Genomic DNA, 13,778 nt, shown 5'->3' with positions numbered 1-13,778 from the left:
TAACTCACACATATGTGATCAATTATATATGACAAAGGAGTCACAAATAAAAATGGGGAAAGGATTGTGTTTTCAGTAAATGGTGCTGGGAAAACTGGACAACCACATACGAAAGAATGAAACTGGACCCCACTCTTACACCATGCACACAAATTAACTCAGAATGGATTAAAGACTTGAATGTAAGACTTGAAATCATAAAAGTAAAAGAAAAGTTAGGTGGTAAGCTTCTTGACATTGGTTTTGGAAATGAGTTTTTTTATTTGACACCAAAAGCTAGGGCAACAAAAGCAAAAATAAATGGGACTACATCAAATAAAGAAGCTTTGGTACAGCAAAAGAAACCATAAACCAAATGGAAAGGAAGCCTATGGAATGAGAAAAAAAAATTGCAAATCATATGTGATAAGGAATTAACATCTAAAATATATAAAAACCCTGATAAATGATGATGATAGATGACAGATGAAAGAAGGATGAAACATAAGTGTGTATATGTGGGGTGCCTGGATGGCTCAATTGATCGTCTGACTTGGTTTCCACTCAGGTCGTGAACTCGGGGTCATGAGATCGAGCTCCTCGTTTGGCTCCGTGCTCTCTCAAGCACAGAGTCTGCTTGAGGTCGTCTCTCCTTCTGCCCCTCCTGCTTGTGCTCTCTCTCAATCTCTAAAATAAATAAATAAATCTTTTAAAAATGTGTGAACATATATGTGCATATACATACATATTTTCCCTAGTTCTGTCTATTGAAAGACTGGGAGCAGCAATACCCAATATCAATTAACATACTTGGCACAAGAAAAGAACACGATGATCCTGGGACATTTTGTAGTTCCAGAAAGCAAGAATATGCTCCAAGAATAATGGGGCCATCAGAAGGATGCAGGATTGATAATTATAACTTATTAAATAAAACAGGATATCATGGGAATATAGATACATGATATGTATATTTAAACATATGCATTTATTTTATATGTAGAGTGTGCATGTTTGATACAGAACAGGATATCTGGATAGTTTCCAAATATCATCCCACAAAGTATTTATCAAACCTGGTATGTACCACCTAATCAAGGGATCAAAATGAATGTCATCAGTAACAGTACAAACAGAAATTAAAGGATACAATCACTTTCAAAATCGATAGCCTTAATCTAATCTTGAGGAAACATCAGACAGACTAAATTGGAGGATATTCTACAAAAGAACTGGACTGTTAATTTTGAAAGTGGCAAGGTCATGAAAGCCACTGAAAGACTGAGGAACTCTTCCAGACAGATGGAGACTCAAGAAACATGATAGCTAAATACTCTGTGTGATTATGACCTGGATACGTTTGCCATACAATTCACCAGTGGGTCAACTGAATAAACTTGAATGACTCTGAGGATGAGGTAGCAGTGATGTATCAAGATGGACGTCCTGATTTGACCATTGTACTGTGATTTCGTAGGAGAATGTTCTTCTGTGTAGAAATTACATACTTAAGTTTTGGGGGGTAAGATCAGATTATCAACTGCTCTCAAATGGTTTAGAAAAATGTTATTTGTATAGTATTCCCAACTTTTTTTAAAAGTTCATGATTATTCCAAAATGAAAAATATTTTTTAAAACATAAAAGAAGGTATTGGATAGCAACTCTATTCATAATTCTTCCCTCCAAAACCCAGAAACAATGCAAATGCCCATCAAAAAGTAAGTGGATAGGGGCGCCTGGGTGGCTCAGTTGGTTAAGTGACTGCCTTCGGCTCAGGTCATGATCCTGGAGTCCCGGGATTGAGTCCTGCATCGGGTTTCCTGCTCGGCAGGGAGTCTGCTTCTCTTTCTGACCCTCTTCCCTCTTGTGCTTCTATTTCTCATTCTCTGTCTCTCAAACAAATAAATAAAATCTTAAAAAAAAAAGTAAATGGATAAACTGTGGTCCAGCTATACAACATATTGCCACTCGGCACAAAGAAATAGACTAATATCGGGCGCCTGGGTGGCTCAGTTGGTTAAGCAACTGCCTTCGGCTCAGGTCATGATCTCAGGGTCCTGGGATCGAGCCCCACATCAGGCTCCCTGCTCGGCGGGAAGCCTGCTTCTCCCTTTCCCACTCCCCCTGCTTGTGTTCCATCTCTCACTGTCTCTCTCTCTGTCAAATAAATAAATAAAATCTTAAAAAAAAAAGAAATAGACTAATATCAAATGCAACAACTTGGATGACTCTCTAAAGCATTATGCAAAGACACAAAAGACTACCCACTGTATGACATCTCACGAAAGACAAAATTCTAGAGGCAGAGAATAGGTCAGTGGCTGCCAGGGGCTAGGTGTGGTGAAGGTATAACTATAGAGGGCAGGAGGAAGTCCTCTGGGGTAAAGAAGACTGTTCTGTATCCTGATTTTGGGGGTAGTTAAACAAATCTGTTAAAATTCCTAGAACAATATACTAAAACAAAATAAAAATGTGACTCAATTGTGGTGGTGGTTATGGAGCTCTATAAATGTACTAAAACACATTGAGCTGTTCAACTATAGTGTGTGAATTTTATGGTAAGTAAATTATATCAGGAGAACTAGAGGGTGGGGAGATAAAGGGTTTGTATATGTTTGGACAAATACATATGCAAAAGATGAACATTTTTCATATTAGGTTATTAATAACGAAAGGGCTTTGGGTATCACAGTATCACTGGGACCAGGTCTGGGACCTTCAGCCAGGAGCAATGCTCAAAATCCCACTATAGAACTTCTGTAGGAAGAACATATATGAAGCTGGGAACACACTAAACTTGAAACAGACTGCTCATTCTGGATGTGGATGCTGCCAACGCACCACTCCCTCTGTTGCCCAAGAAGGTGGGATCCTTTGCCATTGTCACACAGAGTTCCTCCGGTCCTTTCTTCATGTTACCAGTTCTGTTTTCAAAGTCCAGAGCAGGTGCCTCTGTCTGGTAGACCTCTGTCCTGTGGTTATGCCCTGGGGAAAGCAGGTATCTTGCATTTTCACCTTCTAGAGTGGAAGGCAGATTCTGCCTCCCACCAAAACTCCTAAAGTGGGAGAATTCCCCAAATATTGGAAGGAGGTACAGATGTTGAGGACCCAAAGAGAAGGAAAATGTCCACCCAACAGTGGGGACGGTCTCTTTCAAGTGTTGTCTTACATTGGCCTTTTCTGGTCTAGAAACTCTTCACAGGACAGTAGTGTACCTACACATTTTCCAAAACACAAAGATGACTGACATGGTTGACACCCACTCGCCTGTCCATCTCTTCTTCCACATACCCCACCATAGTTTCTAGACAGAGCCTTCTGTGCTCCAAACCCGTTAGCATTTTCTGCTAACATGTTTAGTAACACAAGCTTTGCTTTCTACTTTCTAGGTCAAAAAAAGGCCAAAGGCAATGAGGACACCCCAAGCTTTTTGACATATAAAGACAGCTTTAAATCATGTCAAATCGTTACATGACAGCCACAGGAAAATAACTAGAAGGCAGGTTCGCAGGTATTCATGAACTTCGGCAAAAACCTTGAGGTGGAAAAGGGATATATGTCCTCCTTTGTTTACTTTCACGGAAAACCAAAATGGCGCCCAAGTGGTTCACTTCCACTATGGTGACTGGCTATTGCGTTTTCCTTATGTTACCTGTATATTATTGCAGGAGGGATTTTTATGGAGCTTTATAGGTCCTAAGTGCATTCAAATCATTAATAACTTAATTGTCCCTGAATCTTCAGGTCAATGTTAACATCTTCTGTTTTAAGAGCAGCCACCTGGATGTAGAGGGTAAGTGGCTGGCCCAAAGTCAGGCGTGAGGCACTGTCAAACCTGGGATTGTATAATTTGATAGAAAAAGAAAATTCCGACACTATATCATTCATTGGAAGAAGGCTGCCCTTGATCAAGGCCACTTTAAAAGTCAAAGCAAAGAGAAGGATTAATTAAGCACTGAGCTGGTTCGTTTCAAAGCTTGGCTTAGGGGAGTACTGGCCAGGGAAGGGTCAATAACCTTGCCCCAGTGGGACTTCTCAATCAATCCAGTTCATTGCTGTAACCACACACTAAAACTGTCACCTGAGATATTTCTCCCTGTGTTTTATCTATTCACACTCATGTTCTAAAAATGACCTTCTGAGGGATTAATGGAAGAGGTGATTTAGACCCAAGGTCACTAAAACTGATATAAAACAGAAAGAATTTTAGCTTAATGTAGTAGCCATTTCTTAAATGCAATTGGTAGCTAATGTTCTATTATTCTTAATTGTAGGGCCAGTTTAAAATATAAGTGGCAAAAATACTACACCTTTTTGTAGGACACTCAGGGCAGGAGAGGTTAAAAGTGCTAGAAGGAACCCTCGTGCATCACCGAGCACAATCAGTAGAGGCTGGGCTTTAGCATCAGGATAGTGCTTGTCTTCCAAAGTCCCTTCTTAGGCTCCTCAGAAAGACTGGGGGGTGGGGGGAAGCTCGGGAAGGGAATTCCAACTCAGTTTCCTTCGCCTTCCAGAGAGTGCTGTAATTAAGCAATAGTGACTTAATGAGAGAATCAAAGAAAATGGATCATTCTTCAATCTGAGTTGAAAAGCTTTTGCCTAAATCAACTTCTTTGTTCACTCTTGCATTCTGCCTGTCCTCATGGCACCAACTAATTTTCTAAGACCTTCGCTGTCAGTTGTTTATCTCTGGGGCAGCATAAAGCAGTATTCTGGAGAAGGCAAGCATACGGCCATCTGACCCAGAGCGGGTAGGAACAGAGCCCATTATATGTAGAGAAACAAAACTCCTCAGCTAAACCACTGTAAGGTCATTTTTTTCCAATCGACCATCGAGTCATCTTGCGGCTAGCTCAAAAAGAAAACGAAAGGTTTTGGGGGGTTCTGCCACATCTCAGTGTCCTGGTCACAAAAAGTAGGCAGGTGCGGGTTTTGCAAAGGACAAGTACCTGCAAGTCTGCATGAGCACAACCGGCACTCCCCGCCCCGGGCCGAGGGATTTCCTGGCTGGTTCAATCAGAGGATGGGAGAGATTGTGGTCAACCTTTTTTTTTAGGATGCAGAATGAAACTTTCACACAAATCTGATAGGCAGGGTGTTCCAGATTCAAAGATGTACATAAACAAAGATGATTATGAAATAGAAGCCACAGGGGCGCCTGGTGGCTCAGTAGTTAGGTGTCTGCCTCCGGCTCAGTCATGATCTCAGGGTCCTGGGATCGAGTCCCGCATCCGGCTCCCTGCTCCGCAGGAAGCCTTCTTCTCCCTCTCCCACTCTTCCTGCTTGTGTTCCCTCTCTCGCTGTGTCTCTCTCTGTCAAATAAATAAATAAAATCTTAAAAAAAAAAAAAGAAATAAAGAAATAGAAGCCACAGAATGTTAGCAGTAGAAGATGGAGATTCTCTCTTCTGGGGACTCTATTTAGCATCCAAGGAAGGTAACAGGGAGCCTTTCATTAAGCCATTAACTCCTTCCCCTCTGACAAAAAATTAAACTGGAGGTAAAGAGGGAGATTGAAAATGGGTTTCTCTTTAGGCCAAATAAGTAAAACAAAACAGAATAGTTCCTTTTTGATGCAATGGCTTTCGCCTGTGAATGAGGCTTTTGCACACCATTTGGGCCCTCACGTCGCGCATTGTCAATTCAATTTTAGTCACAACTAAGGTTGTGAAACCTTGGAAAGAAAAACTTCTAATAATTTAAAATTCAAACTGATGTGGGAAACAAAGGCAGAAGGAAACATAAATAAAATTAAATGTCCTATAACCTGCAGCTCATTGACAAATACTTGAGGCAGGCAGAGTATAACACTCCTCCAGGAAGCTCCCCACTGTCTTTTTTTTTTTTAAGTCAATTTTTGTTTTTTTAAAGATTTTATTTATTTGTCAGAGAGAGAGAGAGAGAGCATGCACACACAAGCAGGGGGAGGGGCAGAGGGAGAAGCAGGCTCCCCGCCTAGCAAGGAGCCCGATGTGGGACTCAATCCCAGGACCCTGGGACCGCTACCCGAACCAAAGGCAGACACCCAACTAACTGAGCCACCCAGGCATCCCTCCCCATGGTCTTAATGTTAATACCTTGATAGAGGGAAAAACAACCTTAGCTTGACAATAGCAAGGCCTCCAGGATCCTATGAGTCTTCTTTAGCAAATGAACATCCTTTGGGCACTTCCCTTATCTTTTCTTCCCCCAGCCCCAAAGTATATAATCAGTTGCCCCTCACAGCCCTGGGGCAGCAGCTCTTTCTACCCACGGGGTCCTATCCCCGGGCTTTAATAAAACCACCTTTTTGCACCGAAGACGTCTCAAGAATTCTTTCTTGGCTGTTGGCTCCGAACCCCACCAACACTACTCCAAAAACTACATCAAAACCACATATGATCAAAGTAAAGACAAGGGTCACTTGAGGCCCACCCCTCTTCTGGGCTGCAGGCCCTTCATTCCAAAGGAATAACGATTACTCAGCTCTAAAGTGACACAGAAATAGGGCTTCTAGCATTATTTCTTTTCTTAGTCTGGTGTTTCCTGAGAGTATTTTAAGGACTGGGGAATGTAAGCTGTTCTCAGAAAAAAAGACTATCTTAATCATTTTGGGAGTTATATATAATATATATAAAACTATCTGTTGACTTTAACACATCCTCTTGTGTTGATGATAAATATTTTCACTAACTGTGACGATTTGTTATGGTTGAAATGGGTTAAACTTCAATCCAAGGTCTGCTTGTGAGCCACATAGTTATAGCTTGTGCCTGGCACCCTGGACCTGAGAGCTCAGTTCTATCCCAGCCAGTCCTCTCTCCACCACCCTGATGGTTTTATCTCAGCCTATATTTATTCCAGGGAAAACACCCTAGTGAAGGCCATCCACATCTTGGGGGCGGGGGACAAACTGGATCTAATGTGGGAAACAAAGCAGAAGAAGAGAAAGTACTCACCAAGTTTGCACTGTGGTTCAGAGTCCAGATGAGACTCTGATGGGCGCCATGTGATGTAGGAAAGACATTAGGGTTCGCAGCCGATGGCCAGGAAAGAATTCTTGGGATGTCTTTGGTGCAAAAAGGTGGTTTTATTAAAGCATGGGGACAGGAGCTGCGGGCAGAACCAGCTGCACTGGGGTCATAGAAGAGGGGCTGATTATCTACTTTCAAGTTGAGAGGGGGTTTGGGAGAGCATAAGTCTCTGAGGAATTTTGGAAGCAAGGTTTCCAGGGCCTTGAGGGGGCTAGCTGTTGTTGGGAAAAGGTCATGTATTACGGTCTAATAAAACCTTAGTCATGAGACCCTTCAGATGTGTATCCGTGGGCCATATCCTTGGGGCATGATTGCCAACGGGTATCTTGGGGGTTTAGAGATAAACTAAGTTTCCAAAAGAATTTTTATATGTTAAAGTAGACTTATAGGATCCTGGGCAGGGCAGGGTTTGGCTATGATTGCCCTCTGCCCTTAGCAAAGTCTTAACATCAAGACAGTTGAGTCCCTAGAGGAATGTCACTCTACCTGTTTCAAGGACTTGTCAGTGGACTGTAGGTAGTATGGAAATTTAATAATTTTTCTTCTGCCTTTGTTTCCCACATCAGATGCTCCCACCCTGGGAGAGTACTGGGGCAGGGGTGACCTGAGGACACAGACTTCTCATCTCAACTTGGAGTCTATGCTTCAAGAGGACCAGGAGTTCCTGGAAGTAAGTTAGACACAGAGATGATTGGGGGGCTGGGGGGAGGATTGTTAGTTCATTCAACTTTGAGAAAGAAAGCCTGAGACTAGATCTAATGAGAGATTTTCAATATCAACTTGAATCAAGAAACATTTATTGAGAGCCCACCATGCCCTGGGCGAGTGTTACCCATGAGAAATAATTGCCTGGAACAATGCCTAGCTGTTCTGTCCCTGCCAGAGAAGGGAACAAAGGCAAACAGATCTGTGTGGCAGAAGAACAGTGTCAAATTAGCTGTAATGGAGAATTTTCAGTGTCACATAATGAGAGCTGTTAAATACTGGGATGGCTTGCCAGGGGAACCGAGGCGCCCAAAGTGCGTGGGGGCTGGCTTGCCCCTATCAGTTCTGGGTAGTTTGTAGAGCTGGGGTGGAGACAGGGTATGTTGTTTTTCGCTGTGTTATTTTGAACCTCAGTTTTTATAAATATGACTGAGAAATTTCGCAGAAGCGTCAAGCACAGGTTCCTCAGAGAAAAGAGAAGTAAGCATCTGAACTCTGAATGAAAGACGTCACAGTGAAAAACACCAAGAGGTTTTCAAATGTTAGGAAATAAGTCATCAAACACTAAAGGAAATAGCAACCTGAGGACAATACTGAGACTCTAACAAATGGCAAAATATTTGCTATCTCATTATTCACTGAAATTGGTTAAGAAAACATTAAAGCCCCGACTGATAACTGGATGAAAAGAAATTCATAAAAGGAGATTTCTTTCAGGCCAAGAAATGTATGAGTGAAAAGAAATTGACCTGATTACTTATAAAGCAAAATTAAAATCAAACCACTTACAATAAATTTCTTTCTGAAAAAATTAACAAATTACATTTTCAGTAATAACTTTTATTGCTGATGGAGATGAAGCAGGAGAGTGAGGTTCTTGTCCCATGGAGTCGAAGAATTAATCTCATGGACAAAGGAGAGGGAGTAAAGCGATAGAGTTTTACTAAGCAAGGATACAGAGAAAGCTCTCAGGGGTGAGAGTGATGTAGTTTTGAGTGTAGGTGAAGTTTGGTGGGGTGAGGTCCGGAGCCAACAGCCAAGAAAGAATTCTTGAGACGTCTTTGGTGCAAGACTGTGGTTTTATTAAAGCTCAGGGACAGGACCCGTGGGCAGAAAGAGCTGCTGCCCCGGGGCTGTGAGGGGTGGCTGATGATATACTTGAGAGTTGGGGGGCTGTGAGGGGTGGCTGATGATATACTTGAGAGTTGGGGGCGGTAAGGGAAAAGGGAAGTTTTGTTTGTTTGTTTGTTAAAGATTTTATTTATTTATTTGAGAGAGTGCACACGAAAGGGAGGAGGGTCAGAGGGAGAAGCAGACTCCCCGCCGAGCAGGGAGCCCGACGCGGGACTCGATCCCGGGACTCCAGGATCATGACCTGAGCCGAAGGCAGTCGCTCAACCAACTGAGCCACCCAGGCACCCGGAAAAGGGAAGATTTCAAAAGAACTTTCATATGCTAAAGAGGACCTGGAGGCCTTGCCATTGTCAAGTGAAGGTTGTGTTTCCCTCTAGTAAGGCATTAACATTAAGACAGTTGGGAGCTTCCTGGAGAAATGTCACAAGTATTCCACCCAGGAGTTGGGGGGGGGCAGGGGAGGTTGCAGGGCGTTAGCTTGTGCTTTGTCCTCAGCTTGCCTTCTGCTGCCTCTTTAGAGATACAGAGAAACGGGCCTCTTTGGACATCAATGATTCTCTACAGGTAAAACTCCTTAAAAACATTCCATTTCCTTAGAGGGAAAGCTCTCAGTTTTCTACCACTGAATATGATGTTAGCTGTGGGGTTTTCATATATGCCCTTTATTATGTTGAGGTATGTTCCCTTTAAGTCTACTTGGTTGAGAGTTTTTATCATGAATAGATGTTGTATTTTGTCAAATGTTTTTTCTGCCTCTATTGAGATGATCAGATGGTTTTTAAACTTTCTCTTATTAATGTGCTGTATCATGTTGATTGATTTGTAAATATTGAATGACCTTTGCATCACTGGAATAAATCCCACCTGATCATGGCAGTTTTTAAATGTATTGTTGAATGTGGTTTGCTAATATTTTTTGAGGATTTTTGCATTTATGTTCATCAGAGATGTTGTCCTATAGTTTTGGGTTTTTTTTTTTTTAAGATTTTATTTATTTGCGAGAGCGAGGGAGAGCACAAGCAGGGGGAGGTGTCGAGGGAGAGGGAGAAACAGACTCCTCCCTGAGCAGGGAGCCCAACATGGAGCTCCATCCCAGGACCCCGGGATTACAAACTGAGCTGAAGGCAGACCCTTAACCGACTGAGCCACCAGGCGTCCCTGTAGTTTTTTAATGTCTTTATCTGATTTTGATTTTACTTATTAAGAGTCCTCTCTTTCTTTTGACGAGTCTAGCCAGAGGTTTTCAATTTTGTTTATCTGTTCAAAAGAGCAAGTTCCTGGTTTCATTGATCTGCTCTATTGGTTTTTTTCAGTCTCTATTTCATTTATTTATGCTCTAGTTTTTATTAAAGATTAAAGATGTCCACTCTCACCACTTTTATTCAGCATAGTACTGGAAGTCCTAGCTGCAGCAATCAGACAAGAAAAAGAAATAAAAGGCATCCAAATTAGTAAGGAAAAAATCAAACTTTCACTATTTGCAGATGACATGATATTATATCTAGAAAACTCTAAGGACTCCACCAAAAAAAAGTACTAGAACTGATAAATGAATTCAGTAAAGTTACAGGATACAAGATTAATATACAGAAATCTGTTGCATTTCTATATGCTAATAATGAAGTAGCAGAGAGATAAAGATAATCCCATTTACAACTGCACCAAAAAAATTAAACACCTAGGAATAAATTTAAGGAGGTGAAAGACCTATACTCCAAAAACTGTAAAATGCTGATGAAAGAAACTGAACCTGACACAAATGAATGGAAAGGTATTCTGTGCTTATGGATTGAAAGATACATTATTGTTAAAATGTCCATACTACCCAAAGCAACCTACAGATTTAATGCAATTCCCATCAAAACACCAACAATGTTTTTCACAGAAATAGAACAAATAATCCTAAAATTTGTATGGAACCACAAAAGACCTCAAAAAGCAAAAGCAATCTTGAAAAAGAAAAAAACAACTGGAAGTATTACAATCCCAGATATATTACAAAACTCAAGTAATCCCAACAGTATGGTGTTGGAACAAGAAAAGACATATGGATCAATAGAACAGAATGGAGGGTTCAGAAATAAACCCATACTTATATGGTCAGTCTTTGACAAAGGAGAAAAGAATATACAATGGAAAAAGGACAGTGTCTTCAACAAATGTTGGGGAAACTGGACAGATACATGCAAAAGAATGAAACTGGACCACTTTCGAACACCAGACATAAAAATAAACTCAAATGGACTGAAGACCTAATTATGAGTCCTAAAACCATAAAACTCCTAGAAGAAAATGTATGTAGTAATTTCTTTGACATCAGCCATAGAAACATGTTTCTAGATATGTCTCCTCAGATGAGGGACATAAAAGCAAAATTAAGCTGTTGGACTATGCCAAAATTAAAAGCTTTTGAATAGTGAAGGAAACAATTGATGAGACAAGAAGGCAGGGTGCCTGGGTGGCTCAGTTGGTTAAGCATCTGCCCTGGGCTCAGATCATGATCCGAGGGTCCTGGGATCGAGTCCTGCATCTGGCTCCCTGCTCAGCGGGGTGTCTGCTTCTCCTTTGCCCCTCCCCCCCACCCATGCTCATGCTCTCTCAAAATAAATAAATAAAATCTTAACAAACAAACAAATAAACAAAAACCCAAAAGGGAACCTATGGAATAGGGGAAGATATTTGCAAATGATATATTCAATAAGGGGTTAATATCCAAGATATATAAAGAATTACATAACTTAACACCAAAAACCCACAAATAATCCAATTAAAAATTGGAGAGAAGACCTCAATAGACATTTTTCCAAAGAAGACATACAGATGGCCAACAGACACATGAAAATACGCTCAACATCACTAATCACCTGGGAAATGCAAATTAAAACCACAATGAAATATCACGTTACACCTGTCAGAATGGTAGTATCAAAAAAACGACAAATAACAAGAGTTGGCAAGGATGTGGAGAAAAAGGTACACTTGTGCACTGTTGGTAGGAATGCAAATTGGTGTAGCCGCTGTGGAAAACAGTATGGAGTTTCCTCAAAAAACTGATAGAATAGAAATACCACATGACCCAGTAATTTCACTACTAGGTATTTACCCAGAGAAAAGGAGAACACTAATATAAAAAGTGCACCCCTATGCTTACTGCAGCATTATTTACAATAGCCAAGGTAGGGAAGCAACCCAAGTTTCCATCAGTAGACAGATAAAGAGATGGTCCATACACACACACACACACACACACACACACACACAGACACACACACACACACACTGGAATATTACTCAGCCAGAAAAAAGGGAATGAAATCTTGCCATTTGCAACAACATGGATAGACCTATAGGGTATAATGCTAAGTGAAATAAGTCAGTCAGAGAAAGATGAATAGCACATGATTTCACACATATGTGAAATGTAAGAAACAAAACAAGTGAACAAACAAAGAAAACAAACAAAAAACCAGACTGTTAAATATGGAGAACAAACTGATGGTCATCAGAGGGGAGGTGGAGGCGGGTTGGGTAAAATAGGAGATGGGTATCACGGAGTGCACTGGTTGTGCTGAGTACTGGGCGTTGTATGGAAGTGTTGAATCTCTACATTGTACACCTGAAACTAATATAACACTGTATGTAATTATACTTCAATAATCAACAAAAACAATAAAAGACAACATTCCATTTTCATTTTTGGAAATCTATCCTTACAAACACCTAAATCTGAAAATAATTTTGCTCAAAGATGTTCATTACACTATTCATAATCATAAATAAAGTTCAACATGATCCGCAACCTTAAGAAATTGGAAGTAACCCAGATGTTCAATGATAGGTGAAAAATTGTGAGAGAGCAACTCAAAACATTGTACAATTAAAATGTTAAGAGTTATAACACGGAAGAGGTCATGTTCAATATTAAGCCGAAAAAGTGGAATATGCCTACTTCTGCGACTTACTAACTCTGTGGCTAGTAAGAAACTCTGTTTCTCATCTTTAAGATGGGAAGTACAGTAGTATCTTCCCCATCAGGTTGTTGGATCATTTGGTGGAATTATGTACACACAGTGCAATGTGTCTGGCAAATAGCAATTGCTCAATAAATGATAGCTTTCTGGGGTGCCTGGGTGGCTCAGTTGGTTAAGCGTCTGACTCTTTTTTTTTTTTTTTTTTAGATTTTATTTATTTATTTGACAGAGAGAGACACAGCGAGAGCGGGAACACAAGCAGGGGGAGTGGGAGAGGGAGAAGCAGGCTTCCCGCCGAGCAGGGAGCCCGATGCGGGGCTCGATCCCAGAACCCCGGGATCATGACCTGAGCTGAAGGCAGACGCTTAACGACTGAGCCACCCAGGCGCCCCTAAGCAACCAACTCTTGATCTCAGCTCTGGTCTTTTTTTTTTTTTTTTAAGATTTTATTTTATTTACTTGAGAGAGAGTGTGAGAGAGAGAGCACAAGAAGGGGTAGGGTCAGAGGGAGAAGCAGACTCCCTGTTGAGCAGGAAGCCTGATGCGGGACTTGATCCCAGAACTCTGGGATCATGACCTGAGCCAAAGGCAGTCGCTTAACCAACTGAGCCACCCAGGCGCCCCATCAGCTCAGGTCTTGATCTCAGGGTCATGAGTTCAAGCCCTGCATTGGGTTCCACACTGGCCATGGAGCCTACAACATACATATATACATACATACATAAATAGGTTTTTTCTCCCCCCTTGGATATCATCTCTACTACCTTTAGGATGCATGATGAGATCAGAGTCGTTTTTCTTTTTTGTAATTCAGTTTAGTTTATAAGACTTTCCAAAGATGAGAGAACTAGATTCAGTCACTGAAGTTGAGATGGAAATGACAAACATTAATTGGCGGTAAACTCAGTGACTTCACTGTACCCACAAATGATGAACGGTCATGGCGAAGGGAAACCCCTCACCCACTCAGGTTTAT

General features: G+C 41.2%; 1 long non-coding RNA gene across 2 annotated transcripts in view; it reads right to left on the bottom strand.

Moving 5' to 3' along the window:
* Positions 1 to 230: 230 nt before the first annotated feature.
* The window catches only part of LOC113927178, a 30,133-nt gene continuing 16,585 nt past the window's right edge, over positions 231 to 13,778 (bottom strand). For both annotated transcript variants that reach the window (XR_003521528.2, XR_003521529.2), the window contains exon 5: positions 231 to 666. This is a non-coding gene — a long non-coding RNA (uncharacterized LOC113927178). The remainder of the gene's footprint in view (positions 667 to 13,778) is intronic.

This window comes from Zalophus californianus, chromosome 7 (genome assembly GCF_009762305.2).
Source record: "Zalophus californianus isolate mZalCal1 chromosome 7, mZalCal1.pri.v2, whole genome shotgun sequence".
Classification (NCBI taxonomy): Eukaryota; Metazoa; Chordata; class Mammalia; order Carnivora; family Otariidae; genus Zalophus; species Zalophus californianus.
This window is presented reverse-complemented; position numbering and strand designations above follow the sequence as displayed.